The sequence below is a fragment of the Apodemus sylvaticus genome, chromosome 19 (assembly GCF_947179515.1).
Source record: "Apodemus sylvaticus chromosome 19, mApoSyl1.1, whole genome shotgun sequence".
Taxonomy (NCBI): Eukaryota; Metazoa; Chordata; class Mammalia; order Rodentia; family Muridae; genus Apodemus; species Apodemus sylvaticus.
This window is the reverse complement of record NC_067490.1, coordinates 32853551-32865282: the sequence shown is the minus strand read 5'-3', so window position 1 is coordinate 32865282 and position 11732 is coordinate 32853551. Positions and strand designations below refer to the sequence as shown.

At 37.2% G+C, this 11732-nt stretch overlaps 1 non-coding gene across 1 annotated transcript; it reads right to left on the bottom strand.

Annotated features, from left to right (window-relative positions):
• Nucleotides 1-3639: 3639 nt before the first annotated feature.
• On the bottom strand, nucleotides 3640-3702 carry LOC127670332 (U7 small nuclear RNA). Its single transcript, XR_007974539.1, has one exon. It is a non-coding gene; the product is annotated as a U7 small nuclear RNA (small nuclear RNA).
• Between the last annotated feature and the right edge of the window lie 8030 nt (nucleotides 3703-11732).

The window sequence follows — 11732 nt, the reverse complement described above, 5'->3', positions numbered from 1 at the left end:
AGCATCTTCTGGGCATATGCCCAGGAGTGATATAACAGGATCTTCCGGAAGTGTCATGCCCAGTTTTCTTTAGAACTGCCAGAATGATTTCCAGAGTGGTTTTACTAGCTTGCAATCTCACCAGCAATGGAGGAATGTTACTCTTTCTCCACATCCTCTCCAGCATCTGCTGTCACCTGAATTTTTGATTTTAGCTATTCTGACTGGTGTGAGGTGGACTCTCAGGGTTGTTTTGATTTGCATTTCCCTGATGATTAAGGATGTTGAACATTTTTTTAAGGTGCTTCTCACCTATTCTGTATTCCTCAATTGAGAAATTTTTGTTTAGCTCTATATCCCATTTTTCATAGGGTTATTTGGTTCTCTGGAGTTAAACTTCTTAAGTTCTTTGAACATATTGGATATTAGCCCTCTATCAGATACAGGATTGGTAAAGATCTTTTCCCAATCTGTTGGTTGCTGTTTTGTGCTATTGACAGTGTCCTTTCTGCTTTACAGAAGCTTTGCAATTTTATGAACTCCCATTTGTCAATTCTTGGTCTTAGAGCCTAAGCTATTGGTGTGCTATTCAGGAAAATTTCTCCTGTGCCCATGTGCTCAAGGGTCTTCCCCACTTTCTTTTCTATTAGTTTCAGTGTATCTGGTTTTATGCAGAGGTCTTTGATCCACTTGGTCTTGAGCTTAGTGCAAGGAGATTAGAATGGATCAATTTGCATACTTCTACATTCTATCAGTTGAACCAGCAACATTTGTTGAAAATGCTAGGTTTTTTTCCCCCCACTGGATAGTTTTAGCTCTTTTGTCTAAGATCAAGTGATCATAGGTGTGTGGATTCATCTCTGGGTCTTCAATACTATTCCATTTTCCTACCTGCTTGTGTCAATGGTATGGACCAATACTATGCCGTTATTTTTTTTTTTTTATTACATTTGCTCTGTTGTACAGCTTGAGGTCAGGGAAACAGTAGTTCTTGACCCTCCCTTCAAAGTTAATAGCTTGTTGAAGAGAAGACTAGACAAGTATAGTTTTAGTTGTTGACCAGAAGAATGGGACCCAAGTTTTCCTGGTTGCTCTGAATGGAGACGCTAAATCTTAGACTGCCTTAAAAGCCAATGATAGACCACAGTCTAACATGCTTCCCAAGTCCTGAAGCTCATAAGGTTGATTCTTGTGGTAGGAAGCATTCTGGTAATAAATGAGGTTTACCATTCTACATGAAACACTGAGGTTTTTCCCCCAGGGAGAGTTAGTTCAAAAAGGTTTTTCAGTCACAAAACAAGACAAACACTGTAGAGTAATTGTTTACTCTGGAGATGAAAACAATAACAATGACAAGGACAACAAAACAACCTAAAGGCTGCTTAGCATGCAGATTAAAACAATGGTCTCTCTGTTGTTTATTCTTGAAGCTTCAGAGAGTGTTTTACTCTTCAATAACTCCCAGCTGTCTTGTACATTGTGCTAGGTCTCCTCAGAATTCCTTCAATGGAGCAATTTTGGAACAGAGAGATAATGGGTATCAATGTCAATTTGTTTTCATTACCCTGGTTACTGGATATAGTCCTATTAATACTCAGTATCCTTTTCTTCATTGGCAAGAAAATGTGATGATAGCTAAATGTTCTAATGGTATCCAAGGAGAACTAGGATGCTCACTTAGAGGATTCCAGAACCCTACAAATTTCCAAGGTAGTCAGAGCAGAATTGTTTCTACCCTTGGTGTATATGTGATTGAACTACATGATACTTTAATCTACTGAAATTGAAATTAGTTTTTTGATTATACCATTTTGATATTATTAAATCTATCCAAAGAATTTTGTTAGTATATTTTCAAGTAAAATATAATCTTTTATTATAAGCCAGTTTCTGAAATTCATTGCGAACTATAATTTGTTTGTTATTCTCTTGTCATGTCAGTTGTTGTATCATACAGATGAAAAGGAAATTTTCCCACCTGACTATTTATGAGTTAACATAGAAATAAAAGCAATATATATTTAAAAAATTGAATACTTATCTTTAAGTAGATTATATTTTTATGAATTCCTTGGTCCTATTGCTTCTAGGTGTAAACTTTTACTCTCTTTCAGTAAAAAAAGATCATTCTGCTAGAAATAAAATTAATTTAACAGGGAATCTTAGAAAAGTGGTTTGCTTCACAGTTTTAAGACACATCAAATATTTATGGTATTCATCATTCAAGTGCTTTATGAGAGCAAAATAGATTTAACCTTTGTATTTTTTATGCTGAAATATAATGGTTCCTTAAATTTTGTTTCCTTCAGCATTTACACATTTATCATTTACTTTAAAGGAATAGAAGCTCCTTGAATTTTCAGTGCTTTGTTAGAGACTCATTGAAAGATTTCTTGTGGAATATTTCTTTGGAAGATATTTACAAACTAAAAGAAGAAAGTGTAATTAAATCAATTATAAATACACTTATTATGGGCAACAAATTGTGAGGTACATTTACTCTAAGTTTTAATTTTTATTGGAAGCCGAGTTGGCAGTGCTATTGGATATTTAATGTCTACATAGTTTTATAATTGGAATGTATACCTTAGATCATCCTGAAAGATATTAGTTTTCTGTTTTTATTCTTTTGGGATAACATATCAGAGTCTACTTGCACAGAATCAAGACTTTAAGAAGCTGAGATAGGAAAGGATGATTTCTTGCTCTAGAAGCAAACTGTTGGCAATTCCTGCTAATGATATATGAATTGATTATTCTCACACTTTCAGTGAACAAATATAATTTCTGCAGTGTATGCCCCAGATATTACTCATTTGTACATGACTTGTGACATCAGTTTATTCTGGTGACTTTATTATCTCAAATGCTTTGTCAGGATGTATTTCACATGTAATCTTGCCTCTATTGACACTAAGTAAATAAAGAGGAATGCTACAGAATGGGGGAAAATATCAGTAAGTTCTATGTCATACAGAGAATTCCAATCTGGAACACACAGAAAAGAAAAAAAAACTTCAAATATTAATAAAAATCAACAAACCCATAAAATTGGGCTATGAAACTATGGGACTAAACAAGGAGTTCTCAAAAGAAGAAATACAAATGACTGATTCATTTTTTAAAGTGTCTAATGTCCATAGCTATTATGGGAATATGATTCTGTCTCACTTCAGACACAACAGGAAGCAAGAAAACAAAGAACATTAAAATGCTAGTTAGATTGTAGGAATGGGGAACACTTACTCCTTGGTGATGAGACTGTAAACTGTTGAGAGCCAGACTGATCCAAGGATTTCTCTGAAACTTAGTGAAAGAACAAAAGTTTCCTAGCTCCGTTTCCTTGCTCAGAAGGGGACTTTGTAAGGCTGGCAAGGACCAGTCTCAGCTTGGAGAGGGGGTCTTGAAGAAAGGGTTGTTTGAGGGTGGCGAAAGAAACAACTTGAAATCAATCACGGGGAACAAGCTGACAGCTTTGTGTTCTGCTCAAAATGACTCTCCAGACAGTTCTCCAGATAGCTTTTGGGTCTGTAGTCTACTTGAGACAGCTTTCTGCTTGAGACAGTCCCTGTTAAAGACAGCTCTCTGCTAGAAACAGCTCTCTGTTAGACACAACTCTCTCATGCTAAAAAAACTTTCTGAACATTTTCTGGAAAGCTCATGGGTTTTCTAACCAAAAGCAGAAATCCTGCTAGAATAATTCTAAAAGAGCTGTGTGTGCTGTCCAAGCAGTTCTCTATGGGTAGCTCACTCTTGGATCGAAGCCAAGTCATTAATTATATATTAATTTAGTCATTTACTCCAGGTTCCCTTTTGATTATTCAACAAATCAGCAGTTTATGACCTTAGTTGCTTGATTCTGAAAAAAAAAGGATAGCAAGTACAATTAAAAACATAACCCATTGCAAATGCCTTCAGAGATCTGCCTGCCTTTGTAAGCACAGACAATATGCTAGCTGGGTCGGATCTTGCTTTGAGATTACCATTCTCATCATTGGTGGGCCTAACCTGGTGCTGTCCCAGGTTGACCTGGAACTCAGAAAATCTGCTTGCCTTTCTCACTCTCTGACCAGCTAGTGTAGCTGCCTTTGTTCTTTTAGTCCGTGATGCCCATCATACAATTCATATCACATCCTTATATTTTGCATAGTTGAGAAATCCTGTTTATATATATTTTTAATTCATGTTTTTAGAGTCCCCCCCCCCCCGCCCCACAGTCTTAAAGACTATCCTGAATGTCACAGCATTTACCATTTTGCTGAGGACATTAGACATACCCTTAAATCCCAGACTTGTGCTGTTTCTAATTATCATAGAATCATTAAACTTGGCAGAGAGGACATTCCCCTGAGGGAAGAATGTAAAGTAAAATATACAAACAAGCCTTATGCCTAGAATTCATCGACACTCAAGGCCTACACCCTGCTGGCTCTGCTCCAGGGATGGTAACCATGTCACACAAGCTATTGTGCATAGCCATTCAGGACACAGCACAAAACCAATCTAGGGTTGAGACTAGGGCTTTGCAAAGATAAGGTTTGGTTTCTGAGAACTACTTCGTTTTTCCCTATGAAGAGAGTGAACTTATCAGTCCTAAGGCTACTGTGTGATTGGCCTGAAATGCTGTTGAGATGCCCCGTGTTCCCTTTGTGCAACAATTATTGATTAGCCTCCTGCTGACTTTGAGTCATTGTATGATAGATTCTATTGACTCTATCCCATCTCACCCCTAGACATAGTATATAGGATACTGTACTTCTTAATAATCTTGCTTGATATAACACATAACCCCCAATCCCAACCTTTCCTATCTTCACTATCCATTATCCTCCTTATCTTCTAATCTGTTGGTTCTCTCTCACAGGTTCTTGTTACTGAAAAAGGACCTGCTGGGACAGGTCAATAAACTGATAAAATTACAATGAAAATCAGTGTGGAAGTTGCTCAGAAAGCTAAGCACTAAACTATTCTATGTCTCTATATACTCCTACATACATACTTCCAATAATCCATATTGCACCATAGAGACACTTCACATCCATGCTTGTAGCTGCTGAATTTACACTACCTACAAAATGGAACCAGCCTAGATGTTACATCAACTAATGAATGGATAATGAACTTATGATACCTATATACAGTTGAATTCTACTGAGAAATAAATAAAAGCAAAGTATAAATTTTATATGAAACTTGATTGAATCAGAAATTATCATAGCTACTGAGGTACTTTAGGCCCAGAAATACAAATGCTGCATGTTCTCATATGTGTATCCTAGTATTGAATACTTTAGACTTGCTTGTTCACCAAGGATCCCTATAGTGAATATTGGAAACTAGAAAGTACCATTAAAGTGGGAGGGTGTTCTAATGATGGTAGATAGTAGAACACATGTGACATGAAAAGAGAATTGATCAAGAGGATGGAAAAGAGGAAAGTTTAGAAAGAGGTGTTTATTATATATATAATTATATATATATTAATATTTATATACCAATTATAATATACAACATAATGAATGTAATGACATATTTATTTTATATTTTAATATATAATATGTAATATATATGTAACCATTTAAATATATTTGAACTGAAGTACCTTATATGAGTGAATTTTGCATCTCCTAGCAGCCATAGATTATTAAAAAAAATAATCAAAATACAAGATATGGATTCTTCTCTATAAGTTGATGGACATGATTATCCTAGAATCTCTCAGAACAACACAGTCTATAACAATTGTTCTTATTGCCCTCAAGATGGCTATGATCATATTACTGAAGACAGCAGAACAGAGAGAAATCATACTCTTACAGAATGCTACGTTTTCTTCCACTGTCTAGCTTCCATATAGTACTAAAAGGTGCCATGAAAGCTACTGAGTGAGAAAAGTTATCATGACTCCCATACAGTCATAGATTCCATGACCTATGATAATGACCTTTCTGGAACGATATATCTACTAGTGTAGTAGTTGTATGACCATTAGGGAGAAAACCAATCACAGCTTTGCAGATCTGAGGCCTGTACTGTGGGAAGGAACTCCTAACTAATACTGTATACTTGCTCAAAACACAAGGCTGTGGATGATATAAGGTTAGGATAGGAAGCTACTATTATTGTTTTGCTAAGAAGACACATCAAACTGCTCTCTAAATACTTAGGCTTATATTCACAAAATAATGCTGACCTTAGTCTTAGAGAAGCTTCTTCTTGAAGTTAATGCAAAGATTCATAAGTAGTAAAATTGCCCAGAAGATAGTCTGCTGAGAGCTTTGCCAACATAAGCATGTGTGGGAAGAATGCAAAAATCAGGACAGAGGAATAGAAAATGTTGTTTTCTGAACATATATAATATGTTTGGAGTGTGCAAACAGTATTTCTGAGTTCACTGATTGAATGTTTGGAGGATTTCACTATTGAGGACCTGTTATCATAGTCTGAACTCCTTTTGCCAAGAAATTAAAAATCCAGTTAGTTTTCATTGTTCTTGAGGAATTTTAATGGGAATTTTGTCTCAGTTACAACCACTAGACTGGGGAAAGGGATGTGGCCATACAATGAATTAATAATAGGAAATCTATGAACCCAAACATCAGTAATATCTTTCCTTCTTCAGTGAGGATATGAAGTTATTACCCAAATGGGATGTGATAGAATTCCTTATGTCTGTCAAGAGGAATATTAGAAAATTGGATTTATTTTTATTTAGGAATGTAACTTTTTGTGATTGCGTATTTTTGTGATGGCCCATTGTGTCCTCTGATGTCACATTCAACATAACATGCTTCTAGAACAAACAATAAATTTGATTGAATAGTACCAACTCTATCTTCTGAATAATTTAGCCTTTTTGAGCTTGTAGATGCAGGAGGAACCTATACATGGAGTGGTGCAAATGAGTAGGAACACTGACCCAATCGGTCAAAGCATCCAGAACAAGATTGGAGATTTGGGTACTGATATATTCTAGCAATCATTCCTTTCTATACAGTCCATAGGAGTAGGAGCGTGATTGTGATTTTTTAAGATGGTGAGTATACTTGCAGGGTAATATAAATAAAGCTCATGTCACCCCTATAATATAAGATTGCTAAAATCTTAGTGGGGAGTGTTTGCTTTATTTGAAGATCAGAAGTTTGCAAGAGAGATTATTCCTTGAGAAGAGTAATCGTGTATGAAAGCAATCGTGGCGGCAGCATTCAGAGGGGAGACCTGTTGGGTTCCATAGCTGCCTGCAGCTATTATGAAGTGGGTTTCTGGAACAGAAGCTGAGGGATAAATGGGGAAGAGGGGCGAAAAGAAGTATGGCTAAGACAATATTCACTGATCAAAGCCAGAAACTTTAATGGCGCCAGACCTTTTAACAGTTTGGGCAAACCCTTCCCCCCAGACTCTGGGCTGAGTTCCGGTGGAAGTTGTCTAGCTTCTCTTGAAGGTCCTCACCTTGACTGCTCCGGCAGCTGGGTGGGTCACCTACTTAATTCAGGAATTCCTAGACCTGGAGGAACAATGAACTTAACATTTACTTCGAGCACTCTGCCCTAGGTAGAGCAGGATCCTGGCTATCTGGGAGAAGTTAACCTTGACCAAAGTCAAACTCTGACCAAGTACATGACTGCCCCAATATGGCTCTGTACAAGACCTGAAAAGTAAATTTGAAATGTAAATAAAGAAAATTCCAATAAAAGAAAAAAAAAGATTTCTCCAAGGACCAAATTCTCTAGTTGAATAGGTATTTCTGTTTTTAAAAAAATTCTGAGTTATGTTGGAAACTGTGGTTAAAACTGTTAATCAGACATGTAGGTCTTAGCAATATCTAAATAATCTGTGTGCTGCTTATCTGTAAGGAATGTAACTTTCTTGATGTAAGTTGCCCAGTTAGAACATGGAATTCTGTTGACATCTACAGAATTTAAGAACAATAATGTACTCAGTTTTCCATTTAAATATAGTTCTGTAAGGAAGTGTTGATTAGAGTAAATTTTTCTCCCTCATTACAAGAATTGAGTGGTGATAACTCAATTAAAATGATTAAAGCATCAATTAGCTATATGGCTCCAGGGAGAAAAAGTTGCACACTTTATTGACCTAGACCAGGTTACTTTTAGAAAAAAGACTCAGGTTACTTTTAGAAAGTGCTCTTGTAGGTTAGCTGGGCTTCCAGGCAGCCAGCTGGGAGAAGTTTGTGTGCTCCAGTGAATCCAGCGGGCCCCAGCGGGAGCCTTCCGGTGCTTGCTTCAGGATCTGAACAGCCTGGGCAGCAGCACCCTGTCTACAGGCAGTGCAGGGGGTAAGCTGTGCACCAGAGGCCAACTGGGAAGGGGCAGCATGCACTGGTGAGTCCAGCACTGACAAGACCAAGTAACACCAGTGAGAACTAGATGGCAAAAGGCAAACGCAGGAACGTCACTAACAGAAATCAAGGCAATATGGCAACATCTGAACCCAATTCTCCTCTACCAGCATGTCCTGGATACCCCATCACACCAGTAAAACAAGATTTGGATTTAAAATCACTGGTCATGATGCTGGTACAGGAACACATGAAGGACATACTTAAAGAAATTCAGGAGAAAATGGATCAAAAGTTAGAAGCCCTTGCAAGGGAAACACAAAAATCATTGAAAGAAATCCAGGAGAATACAAAAGCCAACAATGAGGAAACGCAAAAAACACTTAAAGAAAGACAGGAGAACTTTGGTCAACAGGCTGAGGTCATGAAAGAGGAAACACAAAAATCTCTTAAAGAATTACAGGAAAGCACAAACAAGCAAGTGAAGGAGCTAAGCAAAACCATCCAGGATCTAAAATCAGAAGTAGAAACAACTAAGAAAACTCAAAGGGAGACAACTTTGGAGATAGAAAGCCTTGGGAAGAAATCAGGGGACAGAGATGCAAATATCAACAACAGAATACAAGAGATAGAAGAAAGAATCTCAGGTGCTGAAGATTCCATAGAAACCATGGACTCAACAGTTAAAGAAAATGCAAAATGCAAAAAGCTTCTAACCCAAAATATCCAGGAAATCCAGGACACAATGAGAAGACCAAACCTAAGGATTATAGGCATAGATGAGAGTGAAGATTTAGAACTAAAAGGGCCAGCAAATATCTTCAACAAAATTATGGAAGAAAACTTCCCTAACCTAAAGAGAGAGATGCCCATGAATATACAAGAAGCCTACAGAACTCCAAACAGACTGGACCAGAACAGAAATACTTCCCGTCACATAATAATCAAAACACCAAATGTTCTAAACAAAGAAAGAATATTAAAGGCAGTAAGAGAAAAAGGCCAAGTAACATATAAAGGAAGACCTATCAGAATCACAGCAGACTTTTCACCTGAGACTATGAAGGCTAGAAGGTCCTGGGCAGATCTCATGCAGACTCTAAGAGAACACAAATGCCAACCAAAACTGCTATATCCAGCAAAACTCTCAATCACCATAGATGGAGAAACTAAGATATTTCATGACAAAACCAAGTTTACCCAATGTCTATCCACAAACCCAGCCATACAAAGGATAATAGGAGGACAACACCAATACAAGGAGGGAAACTTCACCCTGGAAAAAGCAAGATAGTAACCTTTCATCAAACCCAAAAGAAGTTAACCAATCAAATTTAAAAAATAACTTCAAAAATGATAGGAAGTAACAATTACTAATCCTTAATATCTCTTAACATCAATGGACTTAATGCCCCAATAAAAAGACAAAGACCAACTGACTGGATACGTAAACAGGACCCTACATTTTGCTGCTTACAGGAAACACACCTCAGGGTCAAAGACAAACACTACCTTAGAGTAAAAGGCAGGAAGACAATTTTACAAGCAAATGGTCTCAGGAAACAAGCTGGAGTAGCCATTTTAATATCAGATAAAATTGACTTTCAACTCAAAGTCATCAAAAGAGACGCTGAGGGACACTTCTTGCTGGTCAAAGGAAAAATACAACAAGAAGAACTCTCAATCCTGAACATCTATGCTCCAAATGCAAGGGCACCCACTTTCGTAAAAGAAACTTTATTAAAACTCAAAGCACACATTGCACCTAACACAATAATTGTGGGTGACTTCAACACTGCACTTTCCTCAATGGACCGATCAGGAAAACAAAAACTAAACAGGGACACAATGAAACTAATTGAAGCTTTGGACCAATTAGATTTAACAGATATATATAGAACATTCTATCCTAAAACAAAAGAATATACCCTTTTCTCAGCACCTCATGGTACCTTCTCCAAAATCGACCGTATAATTGGTCACAAGACAGACCTCAACAAATATAAGAAGATCAAACTAATCCCATGCCTTCTATCTGATCACTATGGAGTAAAAGTGGTCTTCAATAGCAACAGAAACAACAGAAAACCCACATACACGTGGAAATTGAACAATACTCTACTCAATGATACCTTGGTCAAGGAAGAAATAAAGAAAGAAATTAAAGACTTTTTAGAACACAATGAAAATGAAAACACAACATACCCAAATCTATGGGACACAATGAAAGCAGTGCTAAGAGGAAAACTCATAGACCTGAGTGCCTTCAAAAAGAAAATGGAGAGAGCATACATTACCAGCTTAATGACACACCTGAAAGCCCTGGAACAAAAAGAAGCTATTTCACCCAGGAGGAGTAGAAGGCAGGAAATCATCAAACTCAGGGCCGAAATCAATCAAGTAGAAACAAAGAGAACCATACCAAAAATCAACAAAACCAGGAGCTGGTTTTTTGAGAAAATCAACAAGATAGATAAACCCTTAGCCAGACTGACCAAAGGGCACAGAGAAAGTATCCAAATTAACAAACTTAGAAATGAAAAGGGAGATATAACAACGGACTGAGGAAATCCAAAAAATCATCAGATCCTACTACAAGAGACTGTACTCAACACAACTGGAGAATCTGGAGGAAATGGACAATTTCCTTGACAGATACCAAATACCAAAATTAAATCAGGACCAACTAGACCATCTAAACAGTCCCATAATGCCTAAAGAAATAGAAGGAGTCATAGAAAGTCTTCCAACCAAAAAAAGCACAGGACCAGATGGTTTCAGTGCAGAATTCTATCAGACCTTCAAAGAAGAGTTAACACCAATACTCTTCAAACTATTCCACAAAAAAGAAACAGAAGGAACACTACCCAATTCCTTACATGAAGCCACAATTACGCTGATACCAAAGCCACACAAAGACCCAAGAAAGAAAGAGAACTTCAGACCAGTTTCCCTTATGAACATCGATGCAAAAATACTCAGTAAAATTCTTGCCAACCGAATCCAAGAACACATCAAAACGATCATCCACCATGATCAAGTAGGCTTTATCCTGGGAATGCATGGTTGGTTCAATATATGGAAATCTATCAATGCAATCCACTACATAAACAAACTCAAAGAACAAAACCACATGGTCATTTCATTGGATGCTGCAAAAGCATTTGAAAAAATTCAGGATCCTTTCATGCTTAAAGTCTTGGAGAGAACAGGAATTCAAGGCCCATACCTAAACATAGTAAAAGCAATATACAGCAAACCGGTAGCCAGCATCAAACTAAACGGAGAGAAACTTGAAGCAATCCCACTGAAATCAGGGACCAGACAAGGCTGCCCCCTTTCTCCTTATCTTTTCAATATTGTACTTGAGGTACTAGCTCGGGCAATTCGACAACATAAGGAGGTCAAAGGGATACAAATTGGAAAGGAAGAAGTCAAACTATCATTATTTGCA